The following is an 18620-nucleotide window of genomic DNA, read 5'->3' as shown; positions in this document are numbered from 1 at the left end:
TCTTCGATTGTATAGTTGTATATCTTGTATATTTAGATAGTTGTTTAATTCTACCAAAGTGCATTGGCAAACTTCGAGAACCAGTTCCGCGACGCTTGACCAAGGCCATACAAGGATTTACGAAGCCGACACACGCTCCTAGTCATTGGAGAACAAATCTAGGTGGAAGCTCTATGTAAACTTCCTTGTCCAGGTCACCATGCAAGAATGCGTTGTTCCATCCATCTCCGATCTCAAACAACCTCCTGGTAAGATATGTGTCAAGAACAGTAATGAAGTGGAAAAGCTTACTATGTATTCATTTATCAATCCAGTATGTATACATCAAGGTCCAAACAGTAAAAGGAAAACGCTATCTCTGACTAAATTACTGTGTCCTAAGTATGGAATACCAAAATATGTATTTAAGTTACAACGGAAAGTAAATCTTTCCATAATATTCTCCCTCAAGTTGGAGAATGAGGATTCTGAATGCCCAACTTGCTGAGAGAAAACGAAACTATTCTCGCCCAAGTGCCTTAGCAAATATGTCTTCCAATTGAAAGCGTGTAAACACGTGAGAGGTTTCCACAGTTCCAGAGCGCAAATGTTGCCTAAAGAAGTGGCAATCGATTTCAATATGCTTAGTGCGCTCATGAAATATCATATTAGAGGCGATATGGAGAGCCGCTTGATTATCACAGAAAAGACACATTGAACCTGCATGATAAACACTAAGATAGCTGAGGAGAGAGAGAAACCATAAGAGCTCACTGACAGTCACTGCCATGGCCCGATATTTGGCTTTGGCGTAGGACTTGGAGACGATTGTTTGCTTTTTGGTCTTTCAAGAGATGGGACTGCAGCCTAAGGTGATGAAATATCCAGTCAAAGATCGTCGAGTCATTGGGCAGCTAGCCCAATTCATGTCACAGTAAGCCATTAAAGACAGGGAGGTTGGCCAGAGAAAAATTCCTTACCCGGGAGATTGCTTGAGATAGCGAAGTACTCGCAAAGCAGCATCCCAGTGTCCTTGGCGAAGATCTTGTAAGAACTGTGATAGAATATGACCACGATAGCTGAGCTCCGGCTTAGTGATGGTGAGATATAATAGACGACCAATGAGACGACGATACTGTCCTGGGTCAGGAATGGGATCACCACTGTCGGTGGAGGTGTTGTTGCTCTATAGGAAAGTAAGTAGGTCGAGAACCGAACATACTAGCCTCAGTAAGAATATCCAGTGTGTATTTTCGCTAGTTGAGAAAGAGACCAGAACCACTGCGAAAAATCTCTATCCACAAGAAATAAGATAAAGGATCCAGGTCCTTAATGCGAAGGCACTCATTGAGATAGTTCTTAAAATGAGTACAAGAGATGGAGTCATTCGTGACGAGAATCATGTCATTGAGCTGATGCATCTCCCATTGTTTAGCAACAGCAGCGGTCAATAAACAGCGTACGGTGACCAATTTTCCCACCGGTGCAAAGGTCTCATGAAAATCAACACCTTCAACCTGAGTGAAATCCTTGGCCACGAGCCGAGCTTTATAACGCTCCACAGTGCTATCTGCCCGTCTTTTAATTTTAAAAACCCATTTACATCCTATGGGTTTCTCCCCCGAAGGGAGTGACTAAATGGTCCAAGTACCATTATCCTCGAGCGCGAATTTCTTCTGCCATCGCAAGATGCCATTGTAGATCTTTGGCGGATTGAGAATAAGTCATCGGCTCTGTGTCGAAATCAATTGCAGCAAGGAACAACAGTTGTGTGACATCAAGATCAGAATATCCAAATCATCCATGTATAATCATCGACAAATAATATAAAATACATGTTTCCTCCAATAGATGTTGTTCTCATAGGACCGCAAATATCTGCATGTACCAATTCCAATGACGCTTTTGCTCTTAGGACACCTTAGGAAATGGAAGACAATGTAGTTTCCCATATATGCATCCTTCACAAACCTTTTCTTGAGATGAAACTTGAGGAAGACCAACTACCATATTTTTCTTTTTCAATAATTGTAGACTGTTGTAATTCAGATGACCATATCTTAGATGCCATAAATATGATTCATCATCGTTCACACTCTTCAATGTCAATTTTGCATCTCCTTTGGTATTGACTACTGCTCCTTTTCCGGCTATCTTATGCCATTTTCCATCTCAAAGCTTGACTTCAAAGTTGAAATTTTTATCTGACTTTGTAAACATGTCTTCGTTTCCAGTCACGTGATTGCTGCAACCACTATCGACGTACCAAATATTTTCTAGATCGCGTTGAGCATTCATACAACTGTAGAACATGTTTTCTCTGTCGTCATTGTCAGTATGGAGTTTTTTAAGTCCCGACCGACTTTGAGATGATTATGTTAAATTTATCGGAGCTTGGGATCCCGGAGTTTGGAGTAGCCATCATTTTCATAGGCCGGTAAGCCACCTATTTAAATCACTAATTGTCAGTCTTGAGCTAGAGATTAAGTTCGGAAGCCCCGGTACGTACAAGTAAATCCGTACACTCAAATTGATACATGTCCACGGTGTAATTCTTGAACTTGTCCATTTTACTTTAAGCCCAATTGTTTGCCCATTTTGATCAAAGGTCCTTATTGAGCTTGAAAGTCTTTTAATTAGTCTTGAGTTTTTTCAATTACTTAACATAATAATTTAGACATTGCGGCAACCGCATGATATTATTGCAGGTCTCAGAGTTCCTGTGTCAAAACTAACGTGAAGAAAAATATGAGATCCTCAACTCTAACATCCATATGTTCCTTTCCAACTTCCACTGCTGAATAATGTAAGTCGTTAGACGATGAAATGCAAAGCTGCAGTGAAAGAAATTTCTGGTAAGAACTCTCATTTAAATATACATACATTTACAGAAGTGAGAAAGTACAGTGAAGATCGGAGAAGCAAAAAGAATAATGCTTTCCGACAGACAAATGCATTGTATAGATCTCATTGAGCAGGAATGAAGAATTTTCCAAAGGAAATCATTTCTTGACTCATCACTGATCAATGGAAACCAAGAATGGTAGGACATCGATCACTTTACATGCCCCACTGGAGGGGAAGGAGAGGAGAATCGATTGCGTAGGTAGGCCAGGAAGGAGTAGCGCGTAGCCACCACGTCGTTTCTGTAGTGATCAGTCAGGATAGGATAGGCAAGTCAGGGCTGCCGGTCTAGGCAGGTTGGGGGGTCGATCACAGCCAATCAAAGAGTAAGGATGCCACTATCGTCGTTGTGTCGCCGTTGACGTGTTCGCCATCACTCCCCGCCAGACATCTGATTGGAGAGGAAGATGGTGCAGCTCTGTGAATCATGAATTTTCTCCATTCACGTAAGGTTCAAACACGAGATCTTACTACTTTTTAAAAGATATTTTCCTAGCTTTTATAGTATATTTTATTCTCGTTGTGCACCATCCGTTATCTAGGTAACCAATGGACCACCACAAATTCCAATACGTATCGGAATAACCCACAAAAGATAAAGCTCTGCAAATCATGGTTTTTCTCTACTTACACAAGGTTTGAACACGAGATCTTATTACTTATTTTATTTTAACATTTTCCTAGCGTTTGAGATTTTTTTTATTCTCATTTTGCACCACCTTTTATCTAGAAAACCAATAAATCCCGACAAATTTTGGTACGAGCGGGATCGACTCTCAAAAGATAAAGCTCTAGGATGGAGATGGCCAATGGGTGGGTTTCTCCCATCTGCAGTCTCGTCCATCCATCTTAATTTTATTTTAATAAGTTTTTCCCTTTTTATTTATTCATTATAATATGAAATATATGTTTGAATTGATCACCAATTATTTCCGTTTAAGCCCTTACAGATATCATTATTTTTTTAGGGAAAACGTATTGGTAAAGTTCTCACCGAGGAGTCATAACATTTCCCGCTTTGACAGTGATTTGGCCAATTTGCGAATTTTAAGCCCTATATTGTAAGTGAAGTTTGTTATTTCAAATTAACGGGTTTTATTTCAAATTAACGAGGTTATTTCAAATTAACAGGGTTACTCATAACTATTATATTGCGGTCTTGCTTTTCTAATTATAAATTATTAGCAGATAAGAATACTACCTTAACATCATATGACATTCCAATCACTACAATTAGTATCAATATTAGTATTAGTATAATCCTTAATGATCTTGGATATGGGGAACCAAGGAGCAAGTAGGGTGGATTTTGAAATCCCCTCTCTCCTTTAAGATAAAAACTAATAATTTTAAGGGGTTATTAATCCAGATATCTCATGGTATCACTCGTTTCTCAAATATATCACATGGTTTAAAAATTACTAAAAAATGCCCATAGTTTACATCTAGTTCCAAATCTATCATGGCGTTAATTTCTCCGTCAACATTTAACGGTGTTATTGAAGTGGAAAGTAAGAGGACCCATGTGGCCCTTTATTCGGGATAGATTTGAGAAAAAAAATTAAAATTATTGAATAGATTTGAGAAAAATTAAAATCATGAGATCAGTTTCGAGTATACTTACGTTTTCATTAATGGATAAATTAACATGAGATAAATTTAGAATAAGATGTAAACTATAGGCATTTTTGAGTAAATTTTAAAGTATGTAATAGATTTGAAAAAATTGTAAAACAATGGAGTATATGACATAATAACCTGTTGGGTAAAATCCATGGGCTTACTTGAGACTCGGGCCCATCCGCAACCCAAAAGCTTAAGCCAATGGGTTGCTAGACCATTATCTCTTATAAACCTATGGATTTCCTCTCAATTTTTCCATGTGGGATTACTTCCATCACGCACTGTTGGGAAAAATCCATGGGCTTACTTGAGACTCGGGCCCATCCGCAACCCAAAAGCTTAAGCCCATGGATTTTTCCCAACAGTGGTATCAGAGCCTAAGGTAACGATCTTGGAGAAGTGCACACGCTATGCGTGGAAACCCACACCGCGCCAAGGCCCGAGTGTGGAACTCGTGGCTAGTGAATGGCCTAACAATTGGTATCCGAGTTCGGAAGTAAAAAGCCCGGCTCGAAGTCCTCCATATAGTGGAGAATGGGGGGGAATTGTTGGGTCGGTTTCTCTCCTATATGGAGAATGATGAGGGCGGGTGATGGAAGTAATCCCACATGGAAAAATTGAGAGGAAATCCATAGGTTTATAAGAGATAATGGTCTAGCAACCCATTGGCTTAAGCTTTTGGGTTGCGGATGGGCCCGAGTCTCAAGTAAGCCCATGGATTTTACTCAACATAACCCCTATTTTTAATGAATTTTACATATAATAATAAATTTGAGTAATTTTTGTGACATTACAATAGGGAAGTGAAAAGAAGAGACATGAATTAAAACGTCACAAGAGAATTTTGCTAATGAAAATTGAATTTAAAACTTGTTGATCACAAGCCGAGCATGATCACGTAACGAATGTCAGGCCGTATTAAAAAAAGAAAAAAAGAACATGACTCGCCGAACCCCTTTTTCAAGGGAATTTATTTTGATTATCCCGATAGAAAGCTTTCGATCGGCCACCACACCTATCCTTTGTTTTTTAGCGCAAACTGTGAACATGAAGGTTATATCATCAAATATTTAGACATCACGTCAACCTCTCCATCGGCTTTATGGCACCGCGGGCTTTCAGCCCTCACTGTATTCTTCTTATTCAACACCACACGGATTTGGTCCAGCCAAATACACTGCACAGCAATTCTAGACAAGCATATATAAAATATAATATTTATTTATTTCAAAACGCTCGGTGTTTGCTTCCATAGGTAACATTATTTATATATTTATAGTCATAGCAAAAAGAAAAAACACAAGTGGATAAAACTTGTGGACATAGGGACAAGTTGGATACTTCAAATTTGCGGGTCAAACAGTTTTACAAAACGTGGAAAATAAGGAAAAAGAAATGAACACTCACCAGCTAGGAAAGGGAGTCCACTTTTGCATAATATTTGGAGATAAAGAACATTGCAAGTATCTTAATTAATATATCTAGTATTTCTATATGAGATTTCTTTTGATTTTTCTAGATGAAAATGGGGTAAAAAAATATCTTTCTAAAAGCATTGGTCCGACTATAACGATCAGATTATTTACCTCGACGAAATAATCGGATAATCAATAATCTTGTTTAGATCGAGTTTAAAAGAATTGAAAAAAATAAGCATTTTAAGAAAATAGTGAAATTTTATTTAGAAAATATATATGAAATTTGTCTAAAAACAATTGACGAGTGGGGAAAAGTGCTTCAATCACCCTTTGTCCCAATATGCGACAAGTTATTGGCCTGTTTACCTTTAAGAGTTCTCACTTTTCCTAGAAATTTTTTTAAAAAATCGAATACTGCAAAATATAGGTTTACTGATATAAAAATGAAAAAATAAATTTAGGAAAATCTTCTTCTCCACTATTCATGTTTATATATGAACTAAAAAAGTATTTTTTTTAATTCCCCACCTTTTTATTAGGTAATAATTTCTATTTCTATCTTCGAATTTGTAATTTTCCTTTGTCTTTATTTAATTTTCTACCTATAAATTGAATTTAAAACGTTCTTTAATTATGATTATCTCATACGTTTACTCTAAGGTTATAAAAAAATTTATTATTTGTTCTTGAGTCTCTTTTTTTCAAGTATATTATGTTTTTAATTTTATTTTATCTTTTATTAGTTCTTCATCATCAAGTTCATTTGAAGAATTTATTGATTTGCCGTTACAAATGTGGTTTATGAATTAATAACAATACAATCAACTTATTACACATATCTTATGCTTTATTTCGAAATATAAAAGTTGAGTTAAATCATTATATTAAAATTTATCGTATATAAGTTATTACTTGTTAAGAATATTTCTCAACTTATCTCAAAATATAAAAATTTTGTAGCCTAACATTAGTAAACGTGTTTTTATATTATTTTGTTAAAATATTATTTAAGAAATAGAGCATGAAAGTGGAGTTAGAAATGGAGAATTAATTTTCTATAAGTAATCATGGCTAGTACTTTATAAGATATAAGATGAGATATAATATAGTTTTTTCTATTTAACAATAAATCTATTAAGAAATTAAACTGACTCAAAAATTCCATCTAGCATGCGTTGTAAACAAATAATACATACACATACACACTGACACGCACACATGGAAATCATTTTCCCCTAATTTTCTTGATTTCTTTCTCGTCTTCCCTGTATTAGTTGTTCATTTTTCTTTTTATGCCATTAAGCCGCCCATCATAACAAGTAAAAGGTAGGGAAAAAAATATTGATGGACGGCATCCATCTTCAGAGACAAGCTTGACGCTCTGAAACTTTAGAGATATTGAAGTTGAGGCATGACTCAAACATTGGGGATCCGAAGAAATGGCTCCGCTTCTATATGTTGGATTAATTGCGTAAAAAGAGTTGTGAGCGTTTGTTTTAGGGGAAAATTTACAAGGAGAGTGAATTATGCAGTGGCATCGTCGAGCATCCAACGTTTTCTTGACTGTTGACCAAGACCGAGAAGAGGTGGTCGCAAAGAAAGAGACAGGTGTAAAGGCTAACCTAGGAGGGTAAGAATGGGATGAAGTCACGCCAGAGGCTTAATCCGTCAAATAAGAAGGTGGTTCATCTGGAAATTGAAAAGCAACTTGGTCAAACAGCAGATAAAGTTGACTACACTTTTAATTGGGATGACCTCATGCAAGACTCGGTACTTTTAATCGCAAAACTCTAGGAAGATGATCTTGAACTCCTCGAATCTCCCAATCCGACAGGGAATTAACGTGAATGGTCGTCCGACAGGAGGTCATCCAATAACAAGTGATCCGATAGAAGGCGATGGTGATCAAACACAACGCAGGCGACGAAATGTGAAAGTGCAAGATCTGCAGCAACTACTTTTTCGTTCTCGATGTTACGAAAGTTGAGCAGGATGACTTCCGACTTCATCTCGAAGGAATTCATAATCATCGACTTTGCAGGAGATGTATAAATTGGTCAAGAATGTGACTGGATTTGTGCCATGGTCACTCCACAATCAGGAGAAGGTCAATGTGATTTGTACTAGTATCGAACTGTTGGACGCAAAGTATGGTTCAGTCAGAGTAGTTCATTGACACATGGGAAAAAGGGGACTCTCCTCCTTTTCCCATTGAAGTGACGACTCACCAATTCAGGGTATGTTTAGTTTTTCAGTTCAATTCAACTCAACTTCACTCATCTTTAATTCAACATCACAATCATTACTTTTTTTCATATTTTAAATTTTTTTAACCATTCAATTCAATTTTTAATATTAAATTCTCTCAACTATTCATTACTTTTTCACAATTTAACAAGACAATCATTACTTAATTATTACTTTCTCTCAATTATTTATTACTTTTCACATTTTTTCTCATAATTCAACAATGCAATCATTACAAATCAATTAAAATTAAAACTCAATTCAACTCTAAATCCAAACACATTCTCAATTTGCTACTAGCAACTTCTTTTGCCCATTGTTCAAATTCTCAGTAGGGCCGAAGAAGAATGCTCTAATCATTGAAAAAGTCCTGCAAACCCTACTAGGGGACAAAGCAATAGAGGTCCGACGAATTTAGTGAGACGACTGGCATTCCCATAGAAATTGGCCATAGAAAGTAAATTTCGGACTAAGCTGCTGGCAAAACTGACTAGCCGATCGATAACTAGATGCAACAAAGAGCAATTAAGAAAACCGAATAGTCTTGAGATTATCCTTTTCATTTTTTTTTTGCTCAATTATATCACTACAGACCTTCTTTGAACTTCAAAAAGTAAGACTGAGTGCGAGTTTCATCGAGAACATAAAGTATTCTCGTATATCGGCTAACAATGCCCTTTATACTGCCGAAAACTCGCTTTTTTTGGAATTTTTGGTGGGAAAATAAAATCTCTGCGTAATCTGGTCTGGGCATCTCCATGTATACCTTGAACTTCACAATTTCGCTCGAGGCACACGTTTCGGGAGGTAATTGTTGACCCAACATTGAAATTTTTTCGAAATTGGGCCAGTCTATAACTCTAGGTTGCTTGGGGAATATGGGCCTAGTGGAAAATGAAATTAGGATAGGGCCCAATCTATTAGTGAGGAAGTCCAATTTGTTGATAAGAGCATAAGGTTGTCCTTGTCCTTAGGGGTTCTGCAGAGAAGAAGGAGAAGCAGCGCACGATGCAGTCTGGAAGTGAGTGATTATTGCACGTTGAAAACACCAGCGTTTGTCAACTGCCAAGAGCATGGGGAGCATGGAGGTTAGGGTGATGAAGGCCTGGCTACTCCGTAAATAAAAGATTGATGAGCTCAGGAAGGAGGCACACATCGACACAGACCCGAAGCTCTATTAAGATGCTCCAGAGATCTTTTTCTTTCAACTAGTTCTTCTATTTCTCTGTACACGTCCCTTTAGATTTTCCTGCATTTTCTTTCTGTTTGCAATGATCGTTTTTTCTCTTTAGCTCATTGAACAGGCCTTTATCTTATTAATGCAACTTCAGTTTTCTTGAATCTTCTTAATCTAAGCCCCTTTTCCAAAACTTGAACCAATCATCGTGATTAGAGGTTAAATTATGCGCATTCACATATTTTCGAGATCTACTATCTCTGGCACCCCCATTTTCCTACAAGCATGTACACATTGGAGACAGATTTTAAAGCTCCATTTAGTTTTTGAGTTTAATTTTAAAATTTCAACTCATTTTTAACTCCAACCACCATTAAGACAGAAAAGACCATTACAACTTAAAATAGTAAGCCCCATATAATATTCCACGTATAACCCCATTTTAATCTAACCTCTATTTCATTCCCTTCTTTGCGTGTTAAGGAAAAACAATTATTCATCTACTGCCGCTGATTGAACAAGTCTTTCTTCATTGTTGGAGGATTGTTCTCATTAAAGTCACTTCGGTGATACCGTTTCCCTTTGTAGGAAGCCAAATAACACGAAATATTAGGGAATCGCCTCGCATCAACTATATAATATTCCCTAGTAAGCACAAATATTGAAATCTATACATGTATTTATCGAAATACATAAGAAATTGGCATGAAACATGCGATATGAGCAAGAAGAACTTATCACCATGGGGATCGGGGAATAATTACAATCTTGCGGCATTGGAAAGAATTCTTGAGTCATGTGCCGAACCCTCTCAACCGGTCATGACACATGTAAAGATCATATGATGCGAACAAGAAGCGAGTACATTTTGCGTAATCTCACTATTTCAATCACTATAAGTGACTCTCTTCTCTTTCGGCACCCAAGCAGCCACATCCTTCATCCATAGCACCGATGCAATCCTGCAATAGTAATTCCGTAAACTTGCATTATAGTATAAACCAAAAATTATTAAACTTTATCTTTTCTCTTGTAAGACACGTACCTTAGAGAATGGGTACAACTTTCAGCAACTACGAGTTTTAGGCTGCACAACAACATTCCTCTATCTTATTTATGTCGGTGCCAATGCATGAATTCCTTGAATTATTATTCAGAATGCTCGAGAGACTGTCTCCTTAGAATGTTGAAAGCGTTCAGCCACCATGACATATCGAGTACTGTGGGTAAGTACTAGTAAGAACATTCCGATCATACAGTGATATCATTCCTGCTATTTCTAATACCACATTGTGTTCTAGGCGTATCACAGAGATTATGAAATACGTGAGGATCCATCCTGAAACTCTCGAAACACCTGGTCTCATTTCCAAGGACTTCGACCGTGTACTCTCTACCTCGTAGATGTGAGTTTCCACATAGAATGTTCCGTCGGACCTGTTCTTCGATCGCTGCAATGTGCATTGCTACAAGGAGGAACCAATGTTCTTATGTCATAGTCTTCTTCGTCGCTTGATTCATTATGATATCGTGAAGAACTCCCGTGCCTTGGCATCGTGTGTTTCCTATAGCATTATGAACTATACCGATAAACAAAATGGAAGAATATAAAAAACTGACACAATATTTCGAAGGAAAGATGGTTTCAAATATAAAACTAATACAACAACAAAAGCAGCCATAAAGAGACATCAAAGAGATAATCACATATATAAAAAATGAAACCAATCCAAGCAAAGCAGGTTCACACAGAACCAACATAAAGCATCAGTTCGGTCGATGTCATAACGGAATAAAAAATAAAGGACATCACAAATACAAGAGTGGATGTACCGTGCCCGTTCAAGGGCGAACAAGGCCACGCAGCCATTCTCGCTTGGCATTATCAGGATAGCTCATGAAGAGCCGCCGCATTGTCTCATCAGCAAGACGGGCGCTGCCCATGAGATATTCGTCTAGGGAGATGGTGGACTTCATGTCATTTAGCACAATCATGGCCTCCTTGATGCTATTCTTCGCTGGTTTCTTTGGGCTCGATATGGATTCAGAACTAATGCATGATCTCCCGAAACTTTGGATGCTGAGAACAGTCCCTTGTTTGATGGTTGGAAAAAGAACTGGTTGTTTTGTTTGGACATACACTATGGTTGAGATTGGGTCTGATAGGATAAATTATTAAGGAAATTATCTCATTAAATGAGGATAAAGGAATTGCTCAAATTATTAATTTCTATGAAGGGACGAAAATGCGCTTGAGGTCTCTTCCAATTTTCGTAACATGTCACTTTGAAAACTTACCGTGGACAACAAAGATGGTGGCGGTGATAGCTTAACGTCGACAACTACCACCTGGGCAAGGGGCTCGACTGCAAAATTTATTTTTAATAATGCCCCTCTTTCTCTTGTCGGCTAATCTCCCTCAAGCTCTCTCTGTGTGTGATTTGATTCTGTTTTGCCAAAAAAAAAACATAGAAAATCCACTTAAATAGAGAATTGTAGTTAACGGTTGCAAGAGAAAGCATTAACTGAGTCAGTCAAACCCCGGTTGAGATCTTTAGGGAAATAAAATCAATAGATAACTAAATTTCTATTGAATTGGAATTCTTTTAATTTAAAATTTTTTTTAAATCCAAATAAAAAACATTTATCAGTCTATTTATTGGCATAAAAATCTTGGTATCGGTCAAAGGGTATTAATTGGTAAAAATGTCCATATTTACATGTAACCAAAAATAAAATAATTCTTTCGAATTTAATTACATTAATTTCTTCACAAAACAACTAATTGCTTTTCATAAAAGTACGGGCTATTACCTTCTCTCACCTTTAAAGTATTTCGTCCTCGAAATTCAAATTTTGTAAAATCAACTCCTCCAAAAATAATTTTTTTGAAAAACAAAAATCATATTGATGACGTAAGCATGAAAAATTTATGTTCAAAATCAAAAGTAAACAAAATAATACCCAGATCCAGAACACTGTGGGATTCTAGGGGTGACTCATGCACTTCAAGAGGTGGAGGTGGCTCCCGCGGTTCAAGAGGTGGCTCCCACAACAGTATCATTAGATGTAGCATTTTGTCCGCATAGCACTTAGCTCCCACTTTTTTGGCTGATGCATCGCTCAGATACCATTTGCAATGCCCCAGTTTCCAAACCATGAAAAATTTGAAATACGATATACTATAGAAGGCTTTAAATATCCATAAAATTCAATAGTTCCATAAAATATACAAACAATACAATATTACACAATTTTTTTAACATAATTTGTAAGTATAATACGGAGTCGAACAAATAAATATATGAAAATCCATTTTATGCTTCTGTTATGCATTCTAAAATTTTTCAACCTGTAACCACATCTAAAAAGAGAATTGGGGGTAAGCTCGGGGAGAACTTTAGTAACTGACCATAACTAATATTAGCTGAAGCGTGATTGTAAAATAGCTTATCTTGTGAAACATAAATTTAAAATTCATAAATAAACATACAAATAGTTACGCTCACCTTAACTCGTGAAAAGGCTCATAAATACTAATCACTTAATTTAGCGTATATTTTTATTGGCATAGCCCAGATTATAGCTAAATATACTGTATCCAAACAAATTTCACAATTATCGAGACCGTATGATATAATAAAATCAACCATATGATCCATAGTCTTAATAATCAACCAATATAGCTTCCGAAAACTATTTTCTTTACAAAATATTCTCATTTTGAAAACACCAATAAGAGCCACGATCACTTACAAAGCAAGTTTTCGAACCTCAATTCGCCCGAGAACAATCAAAATCTTTTTCTCATAATGCCCCTCTTTCTCTTGTCGGCTAATCTCTCTCAAGCTCTCTCTGTATGTGATTTGATTCTGTTTTGCTATTAAAAAAAAAGAAGAGAGAGTAGAAAATCCACTTAAATAGTGAGTCGCAGTTGACGGTTACAGGGGAGAGCATTAATGGAGGAAGTCAAATCCCGGTTGAGATTTTCAGGGAAATCAAATCAATAGGTAATTGTCAGCACCCCATTTTGACTCACCTTTCCAAACAATGATATCAGCAATGGTCCAGATTATGACTTGAGAAGGAATACAGAAAACGGCTCGGCAGAGCAAGAAATCACTATTCATCCTCAAGTCGGCAAAATCGAGAAAATGACACATGCATATGACAGAAGGACTCTAGGGATCACCAAAGGGTAATAGAGTGACTCCAATCGCCGTCGCCGGCATCGAGGCGGGAGCCGCCTGATTGTAGGGCTCGGATATTCTCTTCCAACTTCTTCAATCTCTGTTCCTGTTCAGTCTCCGTTTCCGGGAGAAAATTTGTGGGTGGAGCTCTAGGGGCCGCGTGGTTCGGCGTGCCCGGTTCAGAGTAGGCTATATTTATGGGAGGTGGAGCTTGGTAAGAAAGGCCGATATGGGGTTGTGGAGCCTGGTACGAGGGAGGTTCAGCAGTGTGAGCAGGAGCCTGGGCAGTTGTAGGCAGGAAAATGATCGGGGGTGGGACAGCGGAAGTCGGAGCTGGGACCGACGTAGAGACTGGAACCGAAACTGACGTGGAGATCGGTGGAGGTACTAGCATAGGCGGTTCCAACATTGTCGCTGAAGCCGGTGGTGCTGGAAGATTGTTAACCGGATGGGCTGCCGGCACATTCACTATCGTTGGGGCAGACGTATCTCCATTATCGGGGATCAAGGTCGGCTGGGCCCATGGGCTTGGATCGACCGCTGGCCCGTACCCAGGAGGTGGGGTGAAGCTCGAAGAAGCACGATTTGGGCCTTTGAGTAAGGCCATGAGCTCGACCATATTGGTGGCCATGGTGGCGGCCAGTTGATTGACCGTGCTCTCAAGTACTGCAATACGTGCACGATCATCAGCTGCGGAAGATGGCTGTCCTCCTGAATATGCCGGGTGTGGGCCCGAAGATACAGGTGGCGGAAGATGAGTCGGGGAAGCTCCCCGATGTGCTGGTGGCACGCCTATAGGAGACACGTGTGGTGGTGGCGCATGCATAGTCGGCGCTTGAGAATGAATTGGGGTGATAGGCGTATCTTCCTCAAAGACAGCTAATTGATTTTCTTCTGCCATTCTTTGCTGGAAACGAGTGGGATATCGATGAGGTGCCGCCAGTTGTTAACACCTAGATTCCATAAGTGCGTGAGTAAAGATTCTCTTTAAAAAGAATAAGGTATTGAATAAAAGAGGAGATGCATGAAATGCATGAAATTTGAAAACTAATGCTGCCATTTGTATTGACTCCGAACGATCCAAAAATACAATGCAAATTTTTAAAAGAAATAGTCCTAAATCGATCTTCCACCACGCCCGGGAACCAAGTAACCATCGCCGTGGAAAGCCCTAATTCGAGGGTCTAGCGGGGGTGTCTATCCTAGGGTGTATATGGACCCCCGCGGGCCCTTTTCCTAGACCTCTCCAAAGCGGCGTTTACTCGTGTCAATTCCTGATCGCACCTCTGTAGCTCGGCACGGGTCTGGGCGAGCTCTCTCTGTAGTTGGTGCTGATCAACAAGCTGCTCATCCTTCTCTGCGACTTCTCGACGAAGATGATCTCTTTCAGCTCTGAGATGAGTGAGCTCGGTTTGGATGGACATATTTGGAGTGGGAGTTGCGCCGGGTGACCTGCCATCTTCGACTCGCGGAGAGTTGACGAGATCCTCGTGTGCTGCTGGACCCCATCGGTAGAAGCGAATGATGTATTCTTCTGTAGCCTGGAAAATCCCGCTCATCAAGGGTCGGATGCTCGGGGAAGTATGGACGCTCGGTAATCACAGTTCGCCACGCATCCAGGACCTGTTCAATGTTACTTTGGCGATCTGCGGGCGTCTGATCCTCCCGCCAAGTATGTTCAAATCTAGTTCGCGCCGTATCCTCGGGGACCGTCTGTAAGCCACCGAGCTGCCTCACTACTCGCGCCGGAAAATAAGTGGTGGACCCTGCATGACTCATGAGTGGGACTCCATAAAAATCAGGACACCTAAGGGCCATGGGTCCGGGTGGCATCCACGCGGCACGCCACTTGAAGCCCCTAGGTGCTATTTCACGAAAAATTTTAATCCACTCAGAGACCTTGCGTTCTTCCACACGCAGGAGGGGTAGCAATCGAGAAATAATTGACTCCGGACCATTAAAATACATAATCGAGCGCAACAGACGCAGAGGGTTTGCGTGACTCTGAAGCCAAATTTGTAAAAGTATAGGGGATCCTCTTATCCTTCGGTCGCATGTTCTCAAGACGCGGTCGAGGGACCGGATGGTCTCAGCCACGAGGGCTACCTCATAACCACGCCCTCCGACCACTTGGAGGACAACACTGGCCAAGGCAGCATCGATGAGACTATGCGAGCGAGGGAATAAGAGGGTTCCAAAGATTAGCAATAGAACAGCATGACATAAATCCTTTCGAAGAAAATCCCCCCGGACCCTATGCACTCGTGACTTAATAAAAAATAGGAGTTTCTCGATTGCAATCTTCGTGCTTCCGGAGTATGCGAGTTCAGCATTCAAACGAGTCGTGGGAACCCCGAGTAGGCGTGAAACTAGGGTTGGTCGGGTGGTGTGGAAGTTGGGCTCTACGATGCCGTAGACAACTGCGATTCGACCAATGAGTGTCCGGTACTCCTCAATGGTTGGCGTGAGCTCGGTACCCTGTATGTCGAAGACGGCACGACTTGGATTCCAGAATGCGATGGCGGCTTCGAGGAAATTCCAATCAACTTGCCGAGTAGCCAGCAAAGGGATATCCCCTATGAACGCAGAGATGTAACGGCGGTCGACTGGGCGTAATGCTCCCCATATACGAGTAATCTCCTCGAGCGGTGGTGTGACTCTGTCGAGGCGCGGGCAGGAGACCGAGCGTGACATCCCTTACCAAGATGAAAGGAAGATCGATTTAAGACTAGTCAATACAAATGACACCCTAATTTTGAAATTGGATGATGCATGTATGCATGAAATAAAAATGCCCACGGCTTAATGAATATTATACATCGCACATCTCTCTCAAGAACAGAAAAAAAATTCAAATTGGCGCGCAGGCCGACTCAAGGACTATTGTTGAAGTCGGGTTGGAGGATGGCGTAGAGCTCCTGCAGAATGCATGGTTTTGGCACTACAGGGACCGTGTTACGTAAGGATGGGGGCTCCCGATTCAAGGGTGTCAATTCCTTGAAATCGAGCGGGGATCTTTGGGGGCCTAATCGACGGTCCAACCGTGCGACGTACCCTTACTCGGAACCCCTATCTAACCTGTGTTTCCTAAAATCGGTCGTGGGACGCGACCCGTAGGTACCTAGAAACTAGTATGATTATGCAATGCGTGTGCGGGAAATAAAAAATGCATAAAGTAGATAAGCGAAAAATTACAGAAAGCGATAAATAAACAAGCAAACAAAGCAAGCGGAAACGAGCCCGAACCCTCTAAGTGGTCCCCAGCGGAGTCGCCAAGCTGTGCGCACCCGAATTTTGTCTCGTCAGGGCACGCACGCGCGCGCCTAAATGCAATGCGGCTTGGGAGTATCCACCTTCCCGGGGACGCGCGACAGACGCACGTGAGAAGGAGTCGCCACTTGCCATTTTATGACTCGAGGGTCGAGGGCGGACTAGTTACCCAGGTCTAGGGGTACGGAGTACACCTAATTGCTAAGGCATATGGTCTGCGAAACCCAAGGTTCCGAATTCGGGGATTCTGTTACATGCGAGCCTATATCTCGCATGCCCTATCGGTACTCTAGCTTGTCTAGGCTTGCCATTTTATTTAATTACCGCTTAATTAAGTTCCGCTCATCTTACGCGTTTTGACACCGTAAATTCGAAGAAACACTCCGACCGTCTGCTCTCCGACCGGGATTCTTACATGAATAAACATACAACATAAATCCTCACATTGTTCTCTCAGATAAATAAAATACAAATTATAACAATTGGATCCCGGTCGGTTCGCATTCGGTTATTATTCCACTCGTGCTCACCGTGTAGTTTGAAAAGACTGAAATTGAAATTAAAGTGCGCACTCGGTGTATAAGGGCATTGGACCCCATGATCGTCGGTTATGGGCGTTGGACCCAGTGTGAATCGAGTCCTAAAGGATCGGGCTCGATCCGCAATACAATCAAGTGCAAAAGATGTAACAAGCAAGCTCAAATAAACAATCAATGGGGTTTTGTTATCACCAAATTTACGTGGATTAATTGATTATTAACCGAGGAATCTTGGCATACAAATCCTACCCTAAAACAAGCAAAAGGCAAGACGGGAATGGCATGTAGCATTCAGCATCATTTACCGGACCTGACAGACTGTATGTGTCCGTGATCAAGTCTCGAATGTGTGGGTTGATTTTAAATTGTTATGTATCGTGACACTTTGATTATGATAAGTTATTATAGAATGTGGATTTTGACACGAGAATCCTACAACCTAGTGCCTAGCCCGCTATCCCCATTATGTTTTCTATTAGGCCGAGTATGCGATTAAGTCAAATTTTGGTATCTCAAACAGTTATTCCTGATCTAACTACCCAAGATCATGCATAGATAACAATAAATTGTAAATACGCCTTTTTTTGCCTTTGTATAGAAAATTTATTTTTGAAAAGAGAGAGACTGCGCAATGCGGGCCACCTCGGCCTGTGACCGGCGTTGACTGATTCCCTGATTCTTCTAGGGTTATGCGAGAACCCCAAAAAGTCAAAGAAACGGTCAATCTATCCGGAAGTGATCTAAAAAGAACTTCCACACCCCGACTTGAGTTACCTAAAATTAGGAGGCCTCGAGTCAAAACATGCAAGTTCTTCCCAAACGTCCATGTCACATCGGATCACGAGTCTCAGATTTTAATATGAAATTTGCGAATTTTGAAAAGAAGGCGTCAACACGTATTTGCAATTTATCGACGCGTATTTCCGATTAATTACCAATTCGTGCAAAATTATTAAGGTCGAGTGAATTAATTAGTCAAATGAACGTCCCGTTTACCCAATTGGTGAAATCATTAAGTTTAATTAAAATCTGCTGAATGCTTTATTTTATTTTTTGGGTTTCGAGCCGTCGAAACGATCAATAATAGATCGCCCGGTAAACTCTAATTTCCAGTCATCTCGAAAAAATTTGCATAAAGATCGAACAACATAATGTAGAATAATAAGGACTAATAAAGCAACAGAAAAAGATTTCAAGGACTAAACTGAAACAAATCAAAAAAAAATTTGGAGAATGATTTTTTTCTAAATTCTATAAAATTTGGAGAATGTCT

Source organism: Punica granatum, unplaced genomic scaffold (assembly GCF_007655135.1).
Source record: "Punica granatum isolate Tunisia-2019 unplaced genomic scaffold, ASM765513v2 Contig00022, whole genome shotgun sequence".
Taxonomy (NCBI): Eukaryota; Viridiplantae; Streptophyta; class Magnoliopsida; order Myrtales; family Lythraceae; genus Punica; species Punica granatum.
The sequence above is the reverse complement of the archived record's forward strand: the minus strand, read 5'-3'. Positions refer to the sequence as shown.